The sequence below is a fragment of the Protopterus annectens genome, chromosome 1.part1, assembly GCF_019279795.1.
Source record: "Protopterus annectens isolate FY-2018-M chromosome 1.part1, PAN1.0, whole genome shotgun sequence".
Lineage (NCBI taxonomy): Eukaryota > Metazoa > Chordata > Ceratodontiformes > Protopteridae > Protopterus > Protopterus annectens.
Window position 1 is genome coordinate 1,911,657,793 of NC_056726.1, and position 27,347 is coordinate 1,911,685,139.

The window sequence follows — 27,347 nt, forward strand, 5'->3', positions numbered from 1 at the left end:
AACACCAAGCCAAGCAGATTTCTCAAGACAGAAAATAATAATTGTTCACTTGGTTGTTATCTAGACCTTCTATCTATTTTTTTTTCTCAAGGGCCTAATTACTATACCAGAAGGTCCTGTGGTGAACAGAATTCAGATATAAATTCTAATAAATCTATAGTCAGCCATCTTATTAAATTTATTTTGTTGCAATATCACTGGATGTACACCATGTACCAATAATTTTGCAATTATTCAAATGTAAGTTATTATTAGCACAAAACATTTTGACATAGACCCAATGAAAAATGTTATGCTGATTTATTTTATTATTTGGTGATTTTATTAATTTCTTGTAAGGTTTCCAGAGCCAAGCATATCATTACTTAGCAGCTGTTCATCCAATGCCATATTTCCTATAATAGCCATGAAACCTACACTACTGAAATCAGTCTGTATTTCATAAACATCTTAGCAAGAACATATTTAGTGGACAGTAGGAACTGTCTGATGTTCACAGACAACTAACTAATCCTTAAAGAAATGGAGGCAGTATGAGAGATGTAATTATGCAATATCACAGGAGGCAAAACTCTCACACAAGAGCATTCAAGATAACAATCAGGTTGTCAGTAATGTAAACATCACACCCACCTCGTATAGTACTAACCCAACCCATAGACCAATATATGCTGTGTCACATAAAAGCAACCATCCCACACCCCAAGTCCTCATAGACATTCATCCTTCAAAAAGAATACTCAGCAAACCCAAAAGCACTCCACCAAAATAAGACCCAATATAACACATACCACCACTCCTTTTGCAGATTCAACTACAAAGTCCATAAGGCAAACCAACTCACTACCAATTACTCTAGCCATAGGAAACTCCATTGCTAAATATACAGATGTCCCACTTACCAGGCTGAATTAGGAGAAAATCATGGTCAGTTATCTGTTAGGGACTAGGATTCTCCAAATCACCTACGCATTCAAGTCATTAGACTACAAGTATCAGTATGACTCAGTCATAGTCCATATGGGTGTTAATGATTTGAGACAATACCTCTGTGAAGGGACAGATATTATGGAGCTCTTGGACTATGTGTCACAGGCTGATATGTGCCTAGCATTGAGCAGCATTCTACCTTCACCATGGATGATGCCACAATATGAACAAAAGATGGCTGACTTCAATGATTGGCTTAGTTTCTCATGTCATCCCAAGGGAGTATAATATTTGTCAGCAGAGAAGATTACGGTCACCAGATCACATTGTTTGGCAAGGACAGTCTGCACCTGTCCCCTCTAAGCTTTCACATTCTTGGCTAAAACATCGTCCCCTCCATAGGGCTTTACTAAAGCAATGCTAAACTGACAAATATTCTGACATATCAAAGCCAACCCAAGGGAATCTAAAGGTGTTACTGCTCAATCCCAGGAGTCTAGACAAGAAACTCCACTGCCTCTAGGCTCTCCTCACCCTGGAGAATGAGGACATGTGTGCAGTTATTGAGACATGCTTTAAAGCTGTGGAGATCACCCCAGCACTGCAGAGCTACAATGCCTTCACAATTTAGTTCAGCTGCGGCACAGGCAGAGACCAAATGTGAAGCCACCTAGATGCATTTGGATGATACAGAAAATCTGCTGGCCAAAATATTTCAGCTCCAAATTTACCAACCCTCCCAAAGCTGCCGCAAAGAAAATACCATCAAACATAACCCCTCAACAGTCACAAGGAAGCAGAAACTAGATGCTCTCTCTAGGGTCAAAAGCACCACATCATTGAGGCCCAATAATATCACATGGTGCCTCATAAATAGCCTGAAGTATGACCTATCAGGACCATTGGAGTAACCGTTTAACTGAAAAACTTTCTGTCATAGCAAACCCAACTCAAGGGTTTGCCAAGCAAATGGAGAACTGCAACAGTCATCCCTCTTACAAGGGCGGGCCATCAATGGAGTCTGGAAACTACATGGAAACTACAGAAACAGAAGACTGACTGGTGTCATATGCAAAGCCATGGAAACTATTATCACAGGAATGATTAGTACAGACATAGAAAACATTAAAACACTGGATCCAACCCTGTTTTGTTTCTTCATGGTCTGATTATGCCTACTGAACCAGGTGGACTTCTTTGAAAAGGTCACCAAGGCAATAGATGAGGACAAAATTATGCATATTGCCTTCTGTGACCTGGCTAAGAAATCTGATATGGTATCTTACTCTGGCATTGTAAACAAACTTGTGGATATAACCATAAACCCCTGCTTTATGTGCTGAATAGCAAACCGCTCCATGATAGAATCCAGGAAGTTTGAATAGAGGAGACCACTCCCTACAAAGAGGCCTGTAGAGTCCCTTAAGGTTCTGTGCTGGATGTGCTTCTTTTTTTGGCATCTACTTCTCAGAAATCAAGTCCAATGTCAATGGCCTCTGGCTGACCAAGTCTGCAGTTGACAGCAAACTAGGATCAGTCATAGAATCCCTCCAAGACAGTAACATTCTATAGGAAGGACTAACACAGACAAGTGACTGGTGCCAAAGCCAGGAATTAAAAATCAGTGCCAAGAAATTCATAATCGTACCCTGTGGGAAGTCAGCCACCCTAGGAAATTACCCCATTAATAACACACCCTGAAGAGTACAACTAGTAGTCAGGGATTTGGGTATATATGTAGATAGTGACCTGGCATTTGACCAACATGTGTCTAAGGTAGTAAGGAAATCATTCTTTATTACTCCACGTATAAGCAAGGGCATGGCATCTGAGTGCAACGAAGTCATCATTCCACTGTATTCAGCCATCATCAGGCCCATCATTGAGTACCAACACTCCCTTTGGTATGTACATGACCAGATAAATGCAACAACAGGAATGTCCACAGAAGTTCCTCAAGAAAAGAAAATAATACAGTGCAAAACCACTATGTCCTGTGCCGATCATCTCAAAGCCTTATCTCTATACTCTGTTTCCTACAGAGTCTTGAAAGGTGATCTATGCCTGGAATACAAAGCATCCTTGTATCCCACTCTGATGGACTTTTTGAATATCCACAAAATTAATAACATCAGACTTACTCAGTCTGGGGTTTTAAACTTTGCTTGCAACATACATAGGACATGTTGGAAGGACAGGTATGTATCTAAGAGAATTCCCCTTCTCTGGATCAGGCTTTCCATCCATGTGAAGCAGAACTTTTCCCTAACCCTATTCAAGAGAAACACAGAGCAGTGGATGGGAAATTGAAAAAAAAACTCTGGTCTAGTAGCTATGTCTCTACTGGATACAGGCAGCCTGTAAATATAGCCAGACCTTGCATATACCCCCTTAAAATAACCTATAATGCACATAGACTTGCAGGATGCATTTGGGAACTTTGGCTATACAGACAAAGGCCAGCACATAAAAATGTGAGATACATTTTGAGGCTTGGCTAAACTTATAAAGGCCCTAGTGATGGTTAGCCTAGTATACACCTATGAAAACCACCAGACAAACGGACTGTGAAAAGCACACAAATGAGAAGCCAAACTGCTCAGGTCTATCCAACAATCAAAAGGCTTTATTCACAAGTACTCCAAAGTGCTTTCATTCCATACAATGTGTAGCTTCTTCAGATAAAAGTACTAAAACCAAATTTGATTAAATACCCCTTCACATAAGATCACGTGCTGATATTATTTTTTATCTTTAAAGCCACAGTAATCTGAAACACAAAAATTAAAAAAACAAACACTATAAACAGGTAAAAGTTAACTCATAATATTTAAGTTAAAAAACTTATTTTACAAATAAATAAATAAATGCATTTTTTACCTCAACTTTCCAAGGCTTTCAGTTTTAAAACTGGAGTAATACAAACATGCTTATTCAGCTCTGGCCAATTATATGAGTTCCAGAATAGCTGCAAAAACAGCTCTCTTTTTTTCTAAGTGAAGCTGCCATGGGCCACCTCTAGGACACTACTCAATCTGTTCTAGGACCACAGATTTAAAAGAATGGTTTGGAAATTCATTAATGTGTTTAAAAATGGTATTGGTATTCTTTTTCTACCTAATATCATAGGTGTGTTCATATATACATTCATGTAATTTCATCTCTGTTTTACAATATAAAATCTTGAACTTTCATTACAAAGAGCCACATAAACTAATCCAGCACTATTACAATCATTTTTTTCTTAAATGAAAGGTACACTTACAAATTTCAAATTGATGACCCATTAAAATATTCCTGCAATATTTACACCTCCCATATTTATTCATGGATGGGTTATTTCTTTTTGTTCCACCTCCACCTTCAAAAATCCTTTTCAGGTTGTTACCTCTTCTAAATACAAATACGGGTTGATCCCCAGTTTTCTTAAATGTATTAGCATCCTCCCGGAGGATCCCCTAATTCTTCTTTATAATACTTTTTACAAGCCTACTTTCTGAGGTGAATGTGGAAATAATGGAACACTTATAAACCACATTTTTTCCTTGTTAATCTCTGCTCCAGTTAGTGTCCTGATTCCAGCTCCATGCTTGCAATTGCCCAACAGAGGTAGAAAATGCCCGTTTTTCCTCTTAGTCTTAACAATAAGCTCATCCACCATAGTCTCCGGGTACCCCCTTTTCATGAACATACCTTTCATGTTAAAACATTCATCCTCAAAATGACCCTCAAGAGAGATGATTTGTGCCACCCTAACCAAACTAGCCTTTTGCTAAGTACACCAAATTTTTTGTTTCACAATTACCATATGCATTAAACTTATAAATTCTACCAGTTATGGGATGAGTAAATATATCATCTTCACTGATAAACCTACATTAAATGCACCTACTGCATTTAAATGTACATTTCTTATTTGTTTTATAATAACCATTTATGTGTGTTTGTTCTTTGTAACATAACAAATGTTTCAGATTTTGACTTTTTATATCCAAAACTGGGTCTATCTGTATTAAGTTCATTTATGATACATCTTATAAAATGTGCCAGTATTAAGTAATTATGGATTTAGCAAAACATAATTCTTGTCATGCATACTATGTGGGGAAAACCAATTTGAAGAATGTTTTGGAAATCATTTGTCAGAGATTAAAAGAGAGGTGCTGACAAATGCTTTATGTAAACATAAGAAAGAGGTTCTAATCATGTTTTTAAGTTTTCTATTTTAAAGGTTTTAACTGACAGAGTACGTGGTGCTAATGTTAAAGAGTATACAGAATTGAAGAGTTTTATTCGATTCTTCGCCTAGGGCCACATGCACCATAAGGTTTAAATGGCAGTGTTTCTTTAAATCCATGCTTAGAGAATTTCAGAAATGAGTGTAATTAATTGACATGATTATGTGACTGTGAAAATGATATATATGTTAGCTTGTGAGTTTGTTCACTCATTTTGCCTGAAGAAGCCTGACTAGGTGAACATTTTTGAACTTGCTTTTATTCATTTTGCATGTTAATAAAAGTGTATTTGTAAAGTGTGGTTTGTGGTTCCAGTGACTTTTTATTATTCTGGCTCATATTTAAAATACCCCTGACTGCACACTATGCACAACGTCTGTACAATATAACATGCAATTTACACCATGATATTTTATGCAAAAATAAGAAGAGAAACTGGTTTACTTACCATTATTTTTTTTTCCCTTTAAGTGGATTTCTAAACATTAATGAAAGTTTGCACACAAGTTTAACAAAATCAACAAAATCCCAGTTTTTCACAAATGTTTTTTCTTGCAAAGCCATATTTCACATGCATTTTATATATCCAGTGGGATTGGTGCTTTATAAACTTTAATTTATTTAGCAATATCAATGCTACTGGTCTTCTTTCTCATCACCTCAATCGCCCTGCACCAGTCACTGGTTCAAGTCTAAGGTACTTTTGATTTTTCTAGTCAGATTATATGCTTTTTTTCCCCTGTCTCTCTAGCATTTTCCTTTGGAATAATGGAAAAAGTTTCACCTGCAAAGTCTCTCTATGAGCTTTTTTGTCATAAGAATGAGAAGCAGAAGTCCCGTCTGCTTACTGCCTCAGCGTTTGCTGGAGAAACTTTCTTTATTTCCTCCTTATCTTGTTCTGGATTAAAATATATCTTTGATCCTCTTTGAGAAATATTCTGAAGACAGATGAATATAACAGCTTGAATATCAGACTTGATTTTCAACATTCCCTGATTTCTAGGATAAACTTGCTTCTGTTCTGCTTGTTTAATAGTAAATAATCATTTTGCACAAATACTCTCTTGTCTCCAGTAATAAATACTTTTCCTTTCTGCTGCAATTTCGATGAAAAATAGTTTGCCTTGGAATAGTCCCTAATTGTTATTGGTTTTATTGGGGTTACATTGTTGATTTTGATTTCAAAGGAGACAGCTCTATGAATGGATCTCACCAGAGAGAACGAGGCCTTGAGCAGGCTTCAGCATTCTCCTATATTTGTGAGTATGAGGTCCAGTATGTTGGAGCCTCTAGTGGGCATTTTCACTATTTGATTTAGGGTGCTATATTTACAAAGTCCAGGGATCTCGGTGCCTGTGGATTTGAGGCCATGTAGGATTCTCAGTCTATAGAGGGGTAATTAAAGTCTCCCATGAGTAGGATGTTAGGTTGGATTATAAGTCATGCCAGTAGGTCCAAGTATGCATCATGAGCTTCTTGGGAAATGGAGGGTGACCTATAGCTGGCTAGGCAGTGTGAGATTTTTCTCTATGGTGATCTGCATGTGGAGGAATTCCGGCTCATCATCTTGTTTGGCCAACCTGGAAGCATGATTGTTATTGTTGTATATCATGACAGCTGCATATTTAGCCCTTGTTTGTGCAACTGTTGGTCTTCCAGATTACCCCCTTCCTCTTAAAAACATGTCTTCATAACTGCATATATCCTTATCCTTGTCAACCACCTCAAATATCCCTGAAACCAGCTCACATTTAATCTACTTGTTAGTAAGAGTTTTATCTTGATCAAGCAGAAGCCTGGCAAATAATATTAGATCATAACAACGCTTAAAGACAGATCATGACCTTCAAATGCAGATTTAGACAAGATACCATTTTTTTCTATGAATTGCCTTCTTTCTTTGCTGGGCTGTTGCTATCTCATTAACATAAACATAGGCGAGCACAGAAAAAGAATTGCCAAATCCATTGATAATCGCAATAACACCATTGTTTCTTCATTTATGACCTACTTTGTTTTAAATTTTATCAACTGTCACTAAAAGATCTGCATTTTTCTCACAATCTTCTCTATAGTTCAGACTGTTGTCTACTGTCTGATACTATCAACTCCAGACAAATTCTTCATGAGCTGACAGCTCAGCTGAAAGGCAGGTCCTTGTGCCAAACCCAAAAACACCCATTAAAAGTGGGCTTTTTATATGCATTAAATTATCCAACAATTCTTCTGAGATTTCTAATCAGTCATGCACCATGGATAATTGGGGGGCAGTGTTACATCAAGTAAATAAACAGTTACAACTGTCTTTTGTAGCTGAATCCCAAGCCTGAATATATAATCTATGGAAAATGTATTTAACATGTTTTGGGTCCTGTTTAGATAACAGTTATATTATAATTGGACTGAACATTTACTGGAAAACATCAATATCAAACAGAAGCAATGACAAAAAAGGTTATAGAATTAGCACTCTAACATGGACATAGGCAGATTATGAATACTCAAGCAAGATAAAACCATATCCTGGGTGTTATCTTGTTAGCAGATGACATACCTGCCAGTAAATGCTAAATGAACACTGAACTTGAAAATTCAGGTCACAGCTTTTTACATTATTTCAAAATAATCATTTTGATATTGATGATATTAGTTTGGACCTCACAAAAATTCTGCACTAAGCAAGTTCTACATTTGTATACAAATTTAATGCAAACAATTATATTAAATAGATTAGAAACTGGATAATTAGCAGAAAGTATATGATATGACAATAATTTTTCTAGATGCTTTCCATATGGATCAGTATAGCAGCCCCTTTTATTTAATATATTCATACCGGATGTCCCACAGGGAAAGGGAATCAGATAAGTCTAGTTTAACACTAGTGAATAACTGTTGCAAAATCTAAAGCTATCTAGATATATTATAAGATTGGATGGAAGGAAATCTATTATAACAAAAAGTGCAGTATTGTGCACTATGGTAAAATCAGCTTGGAATTTCACTCTTCAAATAATAACAACAATTGTATTATATATGGATAGTTCATAACCAGTTGATATTTAATGACAATATCAGTAACATTTTGAGACATTATTTTTCAATACTTAGGGATATATTAAGCAAATCACTTCCAAATATGTAAAGGCCATGATTTCTCTTGGTGTAAATACACTTCCACAGCTGAAGTACTGTGCATCCACTGGCTCAAACAGTGAGCATGAGATGGAGTAGAAAGGGTTCTGAGTTTTTTAGAAAAAAATCAAGATTGCCAGCTTCCTGAGCTATAATGATAGGCTTAATAATCATAAACATAACTTGTTCTTGTATAGGCTGATTAGAAGACATATTATTATGACATTTACACATACAATTAGCCTCTGCACTTGAGGTAAACTGCAAGTCTCATAATTTAAATAAACATAACAGTGATCAGTTAATTTCAGTTGGTAAATGCAACATGTTTTTAAGAGAGCAATTTCTCACATTTAACTTGCAGGCCTGTGAAATAAATTGCTGGCAAAAATCAGACACATAATCTACACGCTTTTAAATCTAGAGTTGACCTGTAGTTTTCTATATTAAAATATAAATGCAAGAATATTGGATGTAGACTTCTATATGGGTATGTGTCTGTCATTACTAACCATATTGAGCACCAAACATTGAAAATCAACTCCAAAGTAATTGCATTGGGCAAAATTTAAATTATTTTACTCAAAATTTTCATTTTACTGCCATTCATTTAAATGGTTATTTTTGAATGCATTTTTGTGTTACTAAATGCTGTCCCTGTAATGGTGCTATTTCACTTTTATTTCTATGCATAGTGTTTATTCAATGTGCCTGGCTGTCTAGAGTTCAGTGTTTAATCACAGGCTGCCTTTAAAGACAAATTGATGTTTTATTTTCCTGCTGTCCTTAGTTTTCTGAGGTTTATTATCAAAATTCTGAAACACAGTTATTTCAGTAATGACTTACTTGAAAAAAGATCAGAAATGAAAACATATTTCACTCAAAATTCCAAAAGCAGTAATGTCAATAATTTGAATTTGACATTATCAACACTACTCAGCTTACCCAGACATCCTGTGATTTCCTTCAAAGGTTTTACAAGGGGCAAGCTCCCCTGCACCCACCATCTCTAGGGGCTCCCCCCCACACCACCTGATAATTATATATTCCAACTTCGAGACTGCACTACAGTGAAGAAAAGGCTAAATTTCCCAATCCCCACTGTAGCAAAATCTCCAGTCAGAACATCAACCTCACAACAACGTCTGAACTCTAGCATTCACTGTTGTGGAGTCAAATATTTTTCTGGATCAGCATTACGTGAACTTGAAACTAGCCTTTTGACTATCACAGTTCGCATAACTGCCATCCAAAATTTTGATAGTAAACCATTTTCTGAATTGCATTATTTTTAACTTGTCTTTATCACATGATAAATTTCTTCATATGCATGATGAGTTTCATGTTTCTGTATGCTTAAACCTGTATGTGATTTCATACTTGTATGATATTTTGTATGCTTTATTTTGTTTAAGGCCATTTTAGCTATGACTATTCATAATGTTTAAAATGTTTTGATTGCTTTGGAGCTTTTCATTCCAGATCTTCATGGAAAATGTGCCCCCTTCTTGGGAAACCCTGGTAACCAAATGCAGTAGATTAATTTATTAAGTGATTAATTGCTTAATTAATGAAAGACATGTCAGATGCCTGCCAGTTAGGTATTCCTGGTAAACAAATGCAACATTAAAGAATGAATGAATGAATGAATGAATGAATGAATGAATGAATGAATGAATGAATATCTTGCTGCTGCCATATCCACAACCTTATGCTGTTGCTTCATGGAAATGAATCTAGAAGGCTTTCTTTGTCATGGAAAAACTGTAGCTACATGTCATGAATGATTGGGATGTCTATAGGAATAATGAGTGATATCTGTTGTCCACAAAATCCTTATATATAATAGGGGAGTGTTTACCTACTACTGTCATGTGCTTGTCTTGTTACCTGGGCATATGGTTATGTTATTGTCGCAAAGAACATCTTCTAAAGTGTTGATATAATGGTAATTCCTGGTGTTATCTGTATTCAAGACAGGTATGCAGTTCACATGACCTCCATGCCATATAATATGGCAATAATCCATTTGTGCACATCATCTTTATATGTGTGCTATTGGAGCAAATACTCTATTACAGTAGAAACATGGCTACCAGATATTGCAGGGGCACCAGTGCTCAAACATGCTAGATGTGTCTGCCTCATATATACAGTATGTCACTCCTACCCACTCCTCCTCCTTGGTACCTTCTTCATTACCCCACAGATCTTTATTGCCAACCTCTAGGGTTTATGTCAGTAGTGTTCCAACACCCTAAAATGGGAGGTTACCTTGCTTGGATGTTACCTTACTGAGCAACATTCAGCACATGGTGATTTCTGGTGTTTCTTTCTCCAGTGTACGTTGACTTAGCCTTCAGAAACACTGAGGCACTTGATTTGAGACTTTTACATGCCAAACGCACATTCAGTGATCAGTGTTGTATGTTTGTGTACTTTGCTGTAGGTGTCATTAAGAGGTGGTATAAACTGGTGAATAGACATCTTCAGGCAGAGCTCTACAGGATAACCAAAATCTGCTCATGACTTGACTACACATGCTCTGTATTAGTTGTTGTTTATGATACAAATTTAATTACATTTGCTTGGAAATAAAACAGTGTCAGTGGCACAACAGGTAACGCACAAACAATTGGTTGTGAAAAACTAGAAGGCTGTGATTTCTATTTCCACTGTAGGTGAATGGATTGCTGACACTGCAATGCAGCATTGGGGGGTGGGGTGAACTGCACTCCTGAGTGAGTTGTCCCGTGCATGAAATGCTAAATTGAGGTCCCATCTGCTTGAGTTGGTGGTAGCTTGGGTGAATGTAAAATATCTATTGAAAAGCAGTTAGTCCATTGTTTTACTCTTTTTAACAATATAGGTTCATAGGTTCAAAAGTAGATACTAGGCTATTGGCCCTAGGGCCTATATAAGCCTAGCCAAAAAGGTACTCTGGCTTTTGCCACCCAAGAAAATTATTTTCCTGTGCCCTTGTCAAGCAGAGCCACAGAGGTGATCCCTTGGGTGAATTTCCTATTTTCCATCCAATCATCAAGATTTTTCTTGAAGACTGCTAATGAGGAGCTTTGTTTGACATAGATAGGTAGTTTATTCCAGAGTATGGGAAGTCTCTGGGACAGGAATCTATCCCTGCAACATGTTCTGTTTTTAGTGGTGAGAAGGTTTATGTCCCTAGAGCATGTAGCTCAGAGGGATTGGGATTTCTTTATGTGGAGCATGTCCAAAAGCTCTGGGTTTGACATAGCTTTGTATGTTAGGCAGAGATCGCCTCTGAGTAGGCAATATGTGACAGAGTAAAGCCGGAGTTTTTTTGACACGGTCTGCGTAGGGCATCTGTTTGACGCCAGTAATCCTCTTTGTGAGGTATTTCTGCAGCCTTTCTCGTTGTTGTAGATGTCTTGTGAGGTACATACCAAAAGGGGCATTGTACTCTATAAGGGTTATAATGAGTGACGAGTAGAGGGGAACGAAGACCTTTTTCTTCCTGGATGAGATACCTTTTGTGATGAGATGTGCCACATAGAAGGATTTCCTGACTACTGTGGTGATGTGATTATCAAAGGAGAGACTACTGTCCACCTATGTCCCAAGATCTCTTATCACACTTTTGGTGTTAAGTAGACTACTACCTATGTGGTAACTCATGGGTACAGAGATTTTATCAAAGGGGATGACAATGCACTTTTTGGCATTGAGCTTGAGGCCATGGCTTTGACACCAGGTATCTGTCTCAGTGAGGCCCTTGTGTTGGATGTCCACATCGTTAGGAGTTTCGATTTTGGCTCCTAGTTTGCAGTCATCTGCAAACTTCATTAGCCAAAGACCTTCTGTGTTAGCCTGTACTTCAGAAAAGTAGAGAACAAACAGGAGAGGACCCAGGACTGAACCCTGTGGTACTCCATTTGCCACTGGTCTGAAGTTGGATTTGGAGTCTGCTACTTTCACAGTGTGGGTTCTGTCAGTGAGCCAGTTGGCAACCCATCTTGTGACATAGGGATTTATACCTAGTTTAGTGAGTTTATCTATAATTCCAGAGTGGTGGGTGGTGTCAAAAGCCTTGGCAAGATCTAGATAGTTTGTGTGTACCACCTTACCCTCATGTACAGCTTTGGTGACTGCTTCAAGGAAGTCTATCAGGTTTAGGAAACATGATCTGACTTTTACAAACCGGCCTGGGTGGGGTCCAGAGTTTGGAGATTACCAGTGTCTTTGTTTATAAGTTCCATGATGATATGTTCCATGGCCTTGCATGACCCGGCTCGTTAGGCTAATGGGGTGGTAGTTCTTGGGGTCTGTGGTAGCTCCCCATTTGTGAGCCTATGATTGAACATGGTGCTTAGGTGGGGTGCCAGTTCATTCTGTAGTTTATGTAGAACGCAGCCTGGGATGTTGTCAGGTCCCATTGATGCTGAGTTCTTGGCTTTGGAGAGTGTGTTTTTTACCTGTGCAGCCATGATTATAGGAACTTTGCATTCTTCCAGTATAGAGATGGCCCCTTTAGGGGGTGAGAGGGGGCTAAAGTTAGCACTGAACCTATCTGCCAGAATGTTGGTAATATCAGTTGGTTCTGTATATTTAGTGCCATTGTGCTATAACTCAGAGCAGATCTGAGTATTGCCATTGAGATTCTTGACATAGCTATAGAATGCGTTGTGGCTGTCTTTAGAATCAATGGCAATTTTGTTTTCGTAACTAGCTTAGGAGGATTTTATAAGGGATCTCAGCTTCTTACTGAGGCTGACCAGGGAGTTCCTCAAATCACAGGATTTTACTCTTTTTTGCAACAGTTTCTTTCTTCTGTTGTAGAGTTTGTTTATGGCAGGGGACCACCAGATTGGCTTCCTTTTTTGGAGGATAGCATCCTGGTTCTGTTAGTGATAGCACAACCCATGCACTCGTGTAAGTGCTTATAAAGTACATTTGTGTAGGATTCAGCAGTCATACCTCTATTGTCCCTCTGCATGGGTGCCATGAAGTTTGCCACTTCTTTCTTAAGAAGCGTGAAGTTGGCTTTGGAGAAATTTTTTACGGTGGTTTCCCTAATGGGGGGTGGGGGTGGGATGTGGATTTCTAGGGTGATTAGTTTGTGGTCGGATCTGACCAATAAGGAATTGACCTCTGGTGTTGAACACTGGTCACCCATGTTAGTAATGACCAGGTCTAGGATATTGCTGCCCCTGGTGGGGATGTGGATAAGTTGACACTTTCTACAATATGTACTCACTTAGAAAATCAAGGAAAAGCAGCCTCAAAAAAAATTTAAATTAATAACCCCCTAAAATTAATTAAGCATTATCCCGCCACTCTTGTTGCTAACCAAAACCTTACCCTCTTCAATATTTCTGCCAGACGCCACTTTTTAATTAGCAAAACCTCTTTTATCCTGTCCCACAAATATTTCACTAGGTACCAAATAAAACTGTATCCATCTTATTAACGATATTCATAACTTTATCTCCATAATACCCATATAAAATCATATTCATATTTAAATCTTCCACCTTATTAATATCTCCCAAAGAAAATAGTTCAAAACATTTTCCATAATTTCTTCACCCATCCACACCTTCAAAACATGTTCTGTATTTTGAATCTTTACAAAAATAATAAATAAATAAAACACCACCTCTGTGGCATACTTTTGTATAACATGCCACTCTTAACAGGTGACCCTTTATTTCCAAAAAAAGTCTTGATACTCGAATAACTTACTATTTTTTGACTTTCTTTGACAGCTTTAATAACATTCTCACAATTATCCCCAAGGATTAACCCTATAACATCTCCTAACAATACCATTATACCAAACCATTCTGGACATTTTAAATGTTTGCCCACCAGACTCCATATCCTTATCTTATTCTGGTATTCTCTTTCTCTACATTCTCAAAAGAACTCCTCCTTTTCAGTCTCCCTCACTTTCCTTTTTACACCACTTCCCATATTTTTCATCAAAAGTCAATATAATAGTACCCTCACTTTTACTAACTTTTTCCAAATAATATCTTATAGAAACTCATAGATGCTACATGTGTAATTGCCTTGATTAACCTTAAACCTCTGTTTTTTACATCCCATGTGCATAATCCATGTTTTCACAGGATTCTAGAAACCCCCCCCCCAAATAAATGCTTGCATCAATTCCATTCTTTACACTAGGAATCATAAAAAAAACTTTTCCAAACAAGCCTCTCTTACCTAAAATAGTTGAATTAATCATAGAAACCTTTTTCTTATAAGACATCCTAAAGCATTTACATAGCATTCGTATTGCTTTAATCTTGCCTATTATTCCATCCCATTGCTCATAAATTACTTCCTTTTTTCCCAGTCATACCCCTAACAAATTTGCTTAATTTATAACAAAGTTAACACCTTCTATCATTCCTTCATTACATGTCCCATATCTCTTATCTTTACTCATATCTAACCCTACTTCCCTGACAATATAGCTAATCATTCTTTCCATTCATATTTCATCCTTAGTTATCACAATTATATATTCTGAATATTCTGAAGTGTTTCTGTGCCAATTTGTTTTCCTCTTCCTACTAGTCTGTGGCTTCATGTCAGTGGTGTGCAGGTCCCTAATATTACTGATCTAAACGGCTTTTCACTTGTACTCAGAATTTAAACTGCATTTACTTCACTTGGAAGAGCTTTGTATGGTGTTGCAACTTATTTGTGGGACTTTGGTTTTAAAAGCAGTGTCTTCCCTCAAGACTATGTCTACGTTTACTAATACTGCTCCAACTCCTAGAATTACGCCTGTGCTCTATTGTAAAGCCAGTTTACACTAAACGTTTTAAAAGCAAAGTGTCTTCCCTCAAGACTGCGTCTACCTTTACTGATACTGCTCCAACTCCTGGAATTACGCCTGTGCTCTATTGTATAGCCAGTTTACACTAAAAGTATGTTCTAAATGCATACCACAAATTAGTCTTGCTTTGTCTACTGTACAGGATAGCTGCATACTACTGATAGCCCCCCCAAACTCACCTGATTAGAAACCTTGCTACTGTCTCTCTTTGCCATCTGTAAGTTAGTCACTACCCTAGTGAAAACTCTTTCTTAGTTAGCTATACTCTTTTTGTTTTTTCTGTTTGTGGTTTCCTTTTAACTGTTTCTATCTTACTGCAAATACCTGTGTATACCTCGCTATAACATCTCTTCCTTCTCTGTCTACACTTCCCCACCTTTTCTACTTACCTGCTGACTCTCACTGTGTGCTCCTTACTGTTTCCCTCCTGGCCTGCTAATTGTTTTTTGTGGTAGCTGCAATTTCCTGGCTCAGAATACCCCTTTACTCTCCTATCTATCTTACTCTACATATACTACATTTCCCTGCATCCCCCTCTACATTCCTGTCTATCACACTCTGCATATACTACATTTCCCTGCCCCCCCACTCTTTCTCTCTCACCCTTAATCCTCTGGGACATTTTTAAATTGTTAGTGTTTCTGTGCCATTTTGTTTTCCTCTTCCTAGTAGTCTGTGACTTCATGTCAATGGTGTGCAGATCCCTAATATTACTGATGTAAATAGCTTTTCACTTGTACTCAGCATTTAAACTGCATTTACTTCACCTGGAGCTTTGTATACTGTTGCAACTTATTTGTGGGACTTTGGTAAGCACCTTTTCAAATATTTGCAAAGTCATGGCTTGGCTGAATTATTTTCTCATGTCACCAGGGTTGCCAGATTTCCAGCAGGACAAAAAAAAAAAGAAGGTCTCTCACGGCAAGTGAAGACCAAAAAAAAAAAAAAGGTCTTTAATGCAGACACATTAAAGAACTGAGTTCACTCAGTAGCTCTGTACTAAACACGGAGCTTCTCGTGTTTAATGCATTGCAGTTCCGCATTCAACACAAGTAGCTCCGTGTTTAGCGATTTTTGATTGGCCGATACCGCATATGGACCAATCAGGTCATTAAACACGGAGCTTCTCGTGTTTAATGCAGAACACAAGAAGCTCCGTGTTTAGCAATTCTTGATTGGCCCGTATGCCAGGTATACGGGACAATCAAAAAAAAAAAAAAAAAACAAACAAAGTGGAGGCTGGCCGGGACAGTCCCACCCAAATAGGGACGTCTGGCAACCCTGCATGCCACACAAGTGAAAGGCTGTACATAAATTGATATAGATTATTTTTTATCTGCTTTAGGATATATTTCTACTTAAGTAGAAATTGCTCTTTTGTACACTTTTACCATACATCTGTAGATTGCAGTTTGAATTTCTTTAGCAGTGTTAATTGGTGACAATTGGTTTGTAGAATCTAGGTATTGCATTATTGGGCATTTAACATGTACAATGACTGCTTTATGACATGACATCTCTGTCAAATACATTTAGTAGCAGTCTTATGGATGTGAAGTATAGCTCACTTTGTTTAGTTCTAAGTTCTGTTGTCATTAGATTGCCAGTTGTTTTAACTCCGTAACCTGGCTTGTAGAATTCAAGAGTTAAAATACAGAACTTCTGTTTAGCTATATTCTTATATCTCAGTTAGTTTGATTATTTCAACTACAAAATGGCTCATGTTTACTACACGAACTACAGCAGACATTTTTTTATTGTCAGTTGTTTTACACTAAGAATCATGGTTGATAGTTTTACCATTGTTATGTGAATTTTACCATTGTCTATGTGAAAGTGTTATTGCAGAAGTAACTGAACTTTTGTCTCACGTTGTTACTGCTCTAATCTGTAAAGTTAATATCATATGTACTTTATTTTACTTATTTCTGTATTTTTCATATTTTATCTCAACTGACACCTCTCTAGCTGATTTTGAATAGTTGAGTATATAGTACCTCTGTTGTTCTTCTTTCAGCTTTTCCCGGTTAGGGGTCGCCGCAGCGGAACTCCAGTCCACTAATGATTGGCAGTAGATTTTTATGGTGCTGAGGTGCCAGCTCGATGCCCAACCTTCAACAAAGGCACGCCCATTCACGCATGTCTTTCGAACGTCACTTGACCGCAGGGAGGACATGCAGACTCCACACAGAAGGCGCTCCGGCTGAGAATCAAATGGGAGAACCTCTTGCTGTGAGGCGACAATGCTACTGCTGCAACAGTACCTCTGTTGTTTTTTTTCCCTAGCTTTTAAATTCAGCACACTCTCTCCCCTACTGTTTTCCCAAGGTTTTAAAAGGAAAGTATCTTCCCTCAAGACTGTGTCTACCTTTACTGATACTGCTCCAACTCCTGGAATTACGCCTGTGCTCTATTGTATAGCCAGTTTACACTAAAAGTATGTTCTAAGCTCATACCACAAATTAGTCTTACTTTGTCCTGTACAGGATACCTGACCTGCATACCACTGAGAACCCCCACCCATACTCACCTGTTTAAAAACCTTGCCTCTGTCTCTCTTTGCCATCTATAAGTTAGTCACTACCCTAGTGTCAACTCTCTCTTAGTTAGCTATACTCTTTTTGTTTTTCTGTTTGTGGCCTCCTTTTAACTGTTTTTATCTTACTGCAAATACTTGTGTATACCTCGCTATAACATCTCTTCCTTCTCTGTCTACACTTCCCCACCTCTTCTACTTACCTGCTGACTCTCACTGTGTGCTCCTTACTTTTTCCCTCTTGGCCTGCTAATTGTTACTTGTGGTGACTGTTCCTGGCTCATCCAACTCCGTTCACCCTCGCTATGCTCGGGCTCAATTCAGTCTCCTCCCACCAGTATTCCCACCTACCCCGCATATCATTTCCTTTATACCTAACCACCTAATTTCTTCCACCCCTAACTCCACCCCTTCCTGTCTGCTAAAACATTCTAAACACCTTACCCTCCCCTACGTATCACTTCATAGTTTAGTCTGCTGCAAATCCTCCTTTCTATATATCCCCTACTCACCCTACAGGTTGTTTCAATTACATTTTACTTCAATTCTCTATCAAGTCCAACAACTTACTTTTCCTAGTCCCTTGCCCACACCTCATGTCATCCCAGTCCTACTTTCCTACCTTAGGCCATGGCTATTGCAATCCTCTCTATTTTCTTCTTGCCTCCATTGCTTCTCCTTCTCATTCTTACATCTTGTACAACTCCATTACCATCTGTCCATACAGATCCCACTAATCCCCATACTAACTGCTTCTAATCTCTGCAGTACTCTATTACAATCTCCTCCTCTATCTTTTCCATGAATATAGGTTCATAGGTTCATAGGTTCATACTAGGCTATCTGCCCTAGGGCATTTATAAGCCTAGCCAGAGTGTGTTTGGCTTTCGCCACCCATTTTAAATTAATTTTGCTATGCCTTTTTTTGAGGTTAGTATACTGTGCCTCTGTCTAACAGTGACTCCCGGGGTAAACCTACGATCTCCCATCCACTCATCAAGATTCCTCTTGAAGAGAGTCAATGTGGGACTCTGCCTAACCTGGACTGGGATTTTATTCCAGAGTGAAGGGAGCCTCTGGGTTATGAATCTGTCCCTCCAGCATGTCCTATTTATTTCAGTGCTGAGGTTCAAGTCTCGAGCATAGCTCGATGGGATTTGGATTTTCTGAGGTGCAGCATGTCCATTAATTCCGGGTTGGACATGGCTTTATACGTCAGGCACAGATCGCCTCTGAGCAGGCGGTATGCCACTGAGTAGAGCTGGAGCTTCTTTAAATGGGCAGCATATGGCATCTGTTTGAGCCTTTGATCCTCTTGGTGAGGTACTTTTGGGGTCTTTCCAGTTGCTGCAGGTGTCTGGTAAGGTACGTCCCAAAAGGGGCATTGTACTCAATTATGGGCCTGATCAGGGATGAGTAAAGAGGTACGATGACTTCCCCTGATCTAGATGTGAATCCCTTCATGATTAGGTGGGCTATATAAAATGTTTTTCTAACCACTTTGGCCACATGGTTGTCACATGAGAGATTGCTATCAACTTGGGTCCCCAGGTCCCTAATGACTTCTTCTGTACTTAATGGATTACCACCTATGTGGTAATTTGTGGGCACTTTGTTTTTGCCAAAGGGGATGACTATACACTTTTGGCGTTTAGCTTGAGGCCATGGCTCTGGCACCAGTTGTCTGTTTCTATGAGGCCCTTTTGGAGGATGCTTGTGTCGGCTGGAGAGTTGATTATGGCGCCCAGTTTACAGTCATCTGCGAACTTGGTCAGCCACAGTCCTTCCGTGTTGGCCTGTACCGCCGAGAAATATATACCGAACAAGAGAGGTCCCAGGACTGAGCCTTGTGGGATGCCACTTGTAACTGGTTTGGAGTCTGACATGGCTCCAGCAATTCTAACCATGTGGGTTCTGTCCTTGAGCCAGTTTGCAACCCATCTAGTGACATAGGGGTTTATATTTAAGCTGGTGAGCTTATCTATAATGCCCGAGTGGGGTATTGTATCGAAGGCTTTTGCGAGGTCCAGGTACGCTGTGTGGACCACCTTCCCCTCGTCAATGGCCTTGGTGACTGTTTCAAAGAAATCGACCAGGTTTAAGAGGCAGGATCTGCGCTTAACAAAGCCAAACTGGGTAGGATCCAGTGTCTGTAGGTCGCCAATATCTTTATTTGTGAGGCCCATGATGATCCTTTCCATATCTTTGCAGACCAAGCTAGTCAGGCTTATGGGGCGATAGTTTCCAGGATCCGTTGAGGCACCACCTTTGTGGAGAGGGACCACTGTTGCTGTACGCCACTCTTTGGGTACATATCCTGTAGTAAGGCTAAGATTGAACAGTAGTTTTATGTTTGGGTTTAGCTCTTCTTGGAGTTCATGTAGGATGCAGCCCGGGACACCATCTGGTCCCATTGATGCTGTGTTTTTTGCTTTGGAGAGGGCAGCTCTTACCTGAGCATCTGAGATGTCGGGGGCAGCACTCTGTTGGGATAGATATTTGCCCTTTTGGTGGGGAGAGGGGGGAAAGAAGTTTGCACTGAACCTGTCAGATAGGATGTTGGCAATGTCTGTGGGCTTGGTGTATTTTTGTCATTTTGGACTAATTCTGAGCATATCTGGGAATTCCCATCCAGGTTCCTAACATAACTAAAGAAAGCATTGTGATTATCCTTAGTGTCCTGTGCAATTTTTCTCTCAAGCTGGCCTTAGACGATTTTATGAGTGCCCATAGTTTTTGCTAATACTGATCAGAGATGCCTTCCCTTTTGGGATTTTGCACTATCATGTAGTAGCTTCCTCCTTCTATTGTATAGTTTGTTTATGGCTGGGGTCCACCAGACAGGACGTCTGCCTTTGGAGGATTGGGTCTTGGTTTTATTTGGGATTGCATGAACCATGCATTCCTGAAGGTGTTCATAGAATGCGTTTATAAAGGATTCTGGTCTGGGCAGATTTTCCACAGGCCCGGGGCTTTGAAGGATTTCGCCTCAGTTTTGAGGCATGTGAAATTTGCTTTAGAAAAGTTTTTCACTGTGGTTTTCTGGGCAGGGGGTGGGGTCGGGATGTGAATATCCAGTGAGATTAGTTTATGGTCTGATCTTACCAGTGAGGGATACACTTCTGGTCTGGAGCATAGTGTCCCCATGTTGGTGATGATCAGGTCCAGTATGTTTTCCCCTCTTGTGGGAGTGGTAACAAGTTGTTCCATAGCATTTGAGTTTATAAATTCTAGGAACCTTTGGGCTAGGGTGTTGGAGTTAGAGTAATGCTCCCAGTCTATGTTTTGGTAGTTGAAGTCACCCAATATAATGGTGTTTGGAGAGACCTTAATATTTTCCAGTATTCTCAGGAAGGCCAAGTGGGGTTCCTGTGTTTGGGAGGGTGGTCTGTAGCAGGCTATAAACTGGAAGGCAGTTTTACCCACAGTTAGTTGCACATGGATAGTCTCTGATGCTTCGTGCTGTGCCACCAACCTGGAGGTGTGGGTATCTTTGACGAATATTGATACTCCTCCTTTTGTGGTTCGGTCCAAGTTTTGGGGCCGAAAAGCATGGTATGAGGTATAACCTGGTAGTGCTGGGGTGCTCTCGGGAGCCTTGAACCAGGTTTCTGTTATTGCACAGATATCGATGTTCTCAATGTTAAGGAGAGTTTCGAGTGCGTGCATCTTGAGGTTTAGACTTCTGGCGTTGAGTAGCATTACTCTTAGTTTCTTATCCCTTGTGATACCTATGGAGGTGGGTTTGTCTTTTGAGCCTTGCCTAAAAAAGGCACTATGGGGGTAGCAAGAGCCTTTGCTAATATCCGAAAGCCCAGGGGTGACAGGTGCAAGCCGTCCCTAGCGAAGCATCGTGGCTTGTCGAGCATGTTATCCCAGGCTGACAGGCATTGGATCCCCTTTGAATGACACCAACACTTAAGCCAATTGTTGAAATTGATCATCTTGTCTTCATATTGTGGCATGATTCTTGGTGAGGGTAAGATGCTACTCAAGGTCAGGGTCATACCGGCCTGGGCTACATGCTCAGAGAGCTCCTCTATGTCTCTTTTGATGTAGTCCAGGGAGGTACGTCTCAGGTCACTGAGTCATATTTGTACTTGTCTTGGAGTGACCTGAGTGCTTGTGTTATGTGGTGGATCTTAGCGCCCAACAGGCAGCTCACCGTGACCTTCTCCTTGTTCAGCCTGGTGAGTGGGACGTCAGTGTGCCTGACGATAGAGTCACCTATTACAAGTGTATCAGGTGTGTTGTTTAGCCTTAAGGGCTGTGACTGTTTGGCACACTGGCTTTGTGAGCTATGTGTTGCATGTGTTTTGTTTTGGGGTAGTGGTTGCTTGGGTGTCTGCTTTGGAGGTCTCTGCTGCTTAGGCAGATTTTTATTTAGAGCCTCCGAGTATGTTTTTGTGTGTTTATGTGTTTGGTTTGTTGTCGTGGTAGGTCTATGTGAGACTGGAATTGTAGTGAGTGTGGTTTCCTTCTCCTCCTGACTGGTTACACCAGTACTGAGTTGGGAGAGCTTAGCCTCCAGTTTGGCTATATGGTTGCATCTCTCACATGCATTGGAATTTGTTGGGAGGAGGAGAGGGTTGTCTGTGTACATGAGGCAGTTATAACATTGCCTCAAGATTCCCAGATTCACCAGCTGGACCGTAGAGGAGATTGACAACTGACCTTTGGACATGCTAGAATAGTATTGGGAATTCCTTTATAATTGAAAAAAAGGGCCAATGGGGAACAAGGTACTCAAGGGGAGTTTGTGAGGGTGTAGTGCTTTTAATTTTTTAGAGCTGACTTATATAATTGATTTAGTGAGCAAGTGCCAGGTAACAAATGCAATGTGTTACAGGTAACTTAAATGCAAAAATGACAAACAGTAACTTTCTTTCAAGTGAAACAAGGAAATAAGTACAGTAAGCAATGCAGATATCACTAGGGATCCACAGAAGTGCTAAAAGGCCGCATTTTAGGTGGAATTAGCATTTCAGGGAAATAAACAAACAACAAGCATACAAATAAAGCTAGATTCAGCAGGCCTGGATCTAGTCTATGCTACAGCAAACAAGGTGTACCAGTTTCAGTAAGAACAGTTAGAATATGCAGGCACTATAAGCCTTTAACCAGAAATTCCCTGCTCAGAAGGGCAGAGTCCAGCCTCTCCTCCCACAAGAGTGCAGACCGCAATCCTTCTTAACGTAAAATAACTGACCTGAAGCCCAAGTGCTTAAACCAGAACTAATACACTTTTAGAATAACAGACACTGAGCTCTCAATCAGCAGTTCCTAACTTAGAAAGATGTAAGCTACCTGTCCTGCCACCACAGTGCAGGCCACAAACCTTCCTAATGTAAAACAACTGGTCTGAAGCCCAGATGCTTAAACTAAAAGGCTTACAATGAGTTACACCAAGCAGTAATAAATACAACTGAATACTTTTAAGATGACGCAAAAGCAAAATAAAGTAAGAAAAAACACAAATACAGTAAAAGCAGATACATTTTTTTTTTCCCTCTTCCTAAAATCAAACTTCCTCCCCCTTACTCTCTAGCATCTAAAACCAAGACTAAGTACTTGACTTACAACCCATTTAAATTCAAACGTTACCAACTTCATGTAGTCCAGCTTCTATCAGGAGACATACATCCAAATCCTGGGCCCATCCATCATGTCACAATGTATAACTCTACCTCTCCCTACTTAATAAACTCATCCACTCAAAAAAAACATATTTCCTTTTACTCTATGAATGCCTACAGTATTCTAAATAAAGTTAGTGAAATCCATGCCTGGATAGCCTTCCATACCCCTGATGTCATCACCCTTACACAGACTTGACTAAAACCCCAAACCTCAGATAACAACATTCTCCCCCTGGTTAAGATATACTCTGCATAGATCGCCAAAATCAAAAAGGGGGTGGCGTAGCCATCCTCTACTCCAACCACCTCACCATTATAAGTATTATGAAACCTATCCCATCCTTTTTTCCTGCTGAACTACTTACAGCTAACCTTAAAATTAGTGACCACACCACTATCACAGTAGAAGCCATCTGTATTCCTCCAGGAGACAACATTCCTCTGCTTGAAAATATTCTTTCATACTTTTCTCAACACATCCCCAATGAAACTATCCTCCTTGGGGATATCAACATTGACTGGTTAACTCTCAGTAATCCAAACTCTAATACTCATATTAATTTATATGGCTTTACACAGCTAATCTCCCTACCTACTCATACAAACAACTCTCACACATCTAGTACTCTTATTGACTGGGTACTTGTATCTAATCCTTCCAAATATCATAACCCTGAAACCCTACCAAACACCCTGAGCAATCACTCCCCTATAAAAGTGCTTAGGTTCACTCCCCACTTCTCAAAACTTCCTAGATTTATCACTTGTCACAAGCTCTCTAACTTCCATCCAGAAACCTTTAATGCCCTCCTCTGTAAAGTAAACTGGAAATTCCTTACCCAACTCCCACTAGAAGAAGCAGTCCTAACTTTCAGCTCCACCCTCCTTAGCATCTTAGACTCACTTGCTCCACCTCACAAAGTCAGAATTAAGTCCACCATATCTCAATGGCTTTCAAAAGCCACTCTTAACCTTATGATCACTAGAGACAAACTATGGAAAAAATGGTCACAAACTAAACTCTTTGCAGACTTGCAAAAATATAAAGAACTCAGAAATCTGACAAAAAAACACGTAAACAAAGATAAAAAGGTCTTCTATAACAAACCTCCCACAGCCCTAAAATCTAATCCTAAAAAAATCTGGAACTCTATTAACAAAGTATTACATCCCTGTAATCTTAGCGCCCCCAATCCATGCCCAGACAAGACATCTGAAGAAACTGCCACTATCTTCAATATCTATTTTATCGATTCAGTATTTAAGCTACTGAACCCTAACCCAAACTCCTCTACTACTAACATCTCCAACTTTTCTGAACCTACTCCTAATATTATCGCCTCAAATACCTTCTCCCTCAAACCTGTACCTACTAGCTACATCAAAACTTTACTCTCTGTATTAAAACCATGCTCGGCATCAGCTGACAATATTCCTTACACTTTTCTTCTACTAGCAGCTGACTCTCTTACTCTCCCTGTATCTATCCTAATTAATTATCTCTGAATTCAAAGTCCCTTCCATCTGGAAACAATGCTGCACTTTACCTGTACACAAAAGAGGATCCTCTCCCCTCTCTCTAAAGTACTAGAAAAATGTATTCATAAACAAGTTATGCAGCATCTAATGCAGGAAAATCTGCTTACACCCACTCAACATGGCTTCAGACCCAAACATAACACCACTACAGCTCTATTATCCTTCCTCAGCACTGTCTCTATAGCCATGGACGACCATACACTTATTTCTTGTCTATTCTTGGACCTCTCAGAAGCTTTCAGCACTGTTTCACACTCTCTTCTGCTGCACAAACACTCTCTTCTGCTGCACAAACTGCATAACCTCAACTTGTCTCCATACCTATGGTCACCCCCTCGTTAGTCAGGTCTGACCATAAGCTAATCACCCTTAACATCCACATCCCACCCCCAGTAAAGAAACCGCCATAAAAAACTTCTCCAAAGCCAACTTCATGCTACTCAAGTCAGAAGTGACAAACTTCATCACACCCATGCAGACGGGAACTGAAAGTTCAACTGCTGAATCCTACACTAAGGCACTGTATGAGCACATCCACTCATGCATGAATTGTGCCATCCCAAATAGAACCAAAATGCTCTCATCCAAAAAAAAGAAGCCAATCTGGTGGTCCTCTGCCATAAACAAACTTTACAACAAAAGGAAGAAACTTTTGCAGAAAAGAGGAAAATCCCAGGATGAAAAAAACTCCCTTACTAGCCTCAGTAAGAAACTGAGATGCCTCATAAAATCCTCCAAAGCTAGTTACGAAAATAAAATTGCCAAAGATTCCAAAGACAACCACAAAGCATTCTATAACTATGTCAAGAATCTAAATGGCAATGCTCAGATCTGCTCTGAGCTAAAACAGAATGGCATTAAATATACTGATCCAAAGGATATTGCCAATATCCTGGCAGATCGATTCAGTGCCAACTTCACGCTCCCCTCACCCCTAAATGGCCCATCTCAATACCGGAAGATTGCCAAATTCCAGTAATAACGGCCACACAGGTACAAAATGCACTCTCTAAAGCCAAGAATACAGCATCCATGGGACCAGATGACATCCTGGGCTGTGTACTACATGAACTACAATATGAACTGGCACCTCACTTAAGTGTCATGTTTAATCATAGCCTCACCTCAGGTTTCGTGCCCACTGAGTGGCGCAGAGCTACAGTTATCCCAATCCACAAGGGAGGATCCACCTTGGATCCCGGAAACTACCGTCCAATCAGTCTGACAAGCCTTATCTGCAAGGCCATGGAGCGTATTATCATGGAACTTATAAACAAAGACATTGGCAACCTTCAAACACTGCACCCCACCCAGTTTGGGTTTGTGAAGGGCCGATCTTGTGTCCTGAACCTGATCGACTTCTTTGAATCAGTCTCCAGAGCCATGGACAAGGGTAAGGTGGTCCACACAGCCTATCTAGACCTTGCAAGGCCTTTGACACCATACCCCACTCTGGAATCATAGATAAACTTACTAAGTTGGGCATTAATCCCTATGTCACCCAATGGGTTGCTAAATGGCTTACTGATAGAACACACACTGTAAAAGTAGCCGACTCCAAATCCAGCTCCAGACAAGTGACAAGTGGAGTACCTCAGGGTTCAGTCCTGGGGCCGCTCTTGTTTGGCATCTACTTCTCTGAAGTACAGGTCAACACTAAGGGACTCTGGCTAACAAAGTTTGCAGATGACTGCAAACTGGGAGCCATTATTGAATCCCCAAATGATGTGGATACTCTACAAAAGGACCTTACAGAAACAGATGCTTGGTGCCAGAGCCATGGGCTCAAGCTCAATGCCAAGAAATGTATTGTTATCCCCTTTGGGAAAAAAACATGTATCCATGAATTACCATATAGGTGGCAGTACACTAAACACAGAAAGTGTGATAAGAGACTTAGGGACACAGGTGGACAGTGGTCTCACCTTCGATAAACACATCGCCACAACAGTCAGAAAATCCATCTATGTGGCACACCTCACGAAGGGCTTTTCATCCAGAAAAAAGGAGGTCATTGTCCCACTGTACTCATCCCTCATTAGACCCATTATAGAATACAATGCCCCATTTGGTATGTACCTCTCAAGACATCTGCAACAAGTGGAAAGGACTCAGAAATACCTCACTAAAAGAATCACAGGCCTAAAGCAGATGCCCTATGCTGACCGCCTTAAAAAACTCCAGCTAAACTCTGTCACATATCGTCTACTCAGAGGTGATCTCTGCTTAACATACAAGGCCATGTCAAACCCAGAGCTGTTGGACATGCTACACTTAAAGAAATCCCAATCCCTCAGAGCTACATGCTCCAGGGATCTAAACCTTGTCATCACAATAAACAAAACATGCTGGAGGGATAGGTTCCTGACCCAGAGACTCCCCAGACTCTGGAATAGATTGCCCATACATGTCAAGCAGAGTGCCTCTTTGGACCTCTTCAAGAGGAACCTTGATGATTGGATGGGAGAAAGGAAATTCACCCCAGGGATCACGTCAGTCAC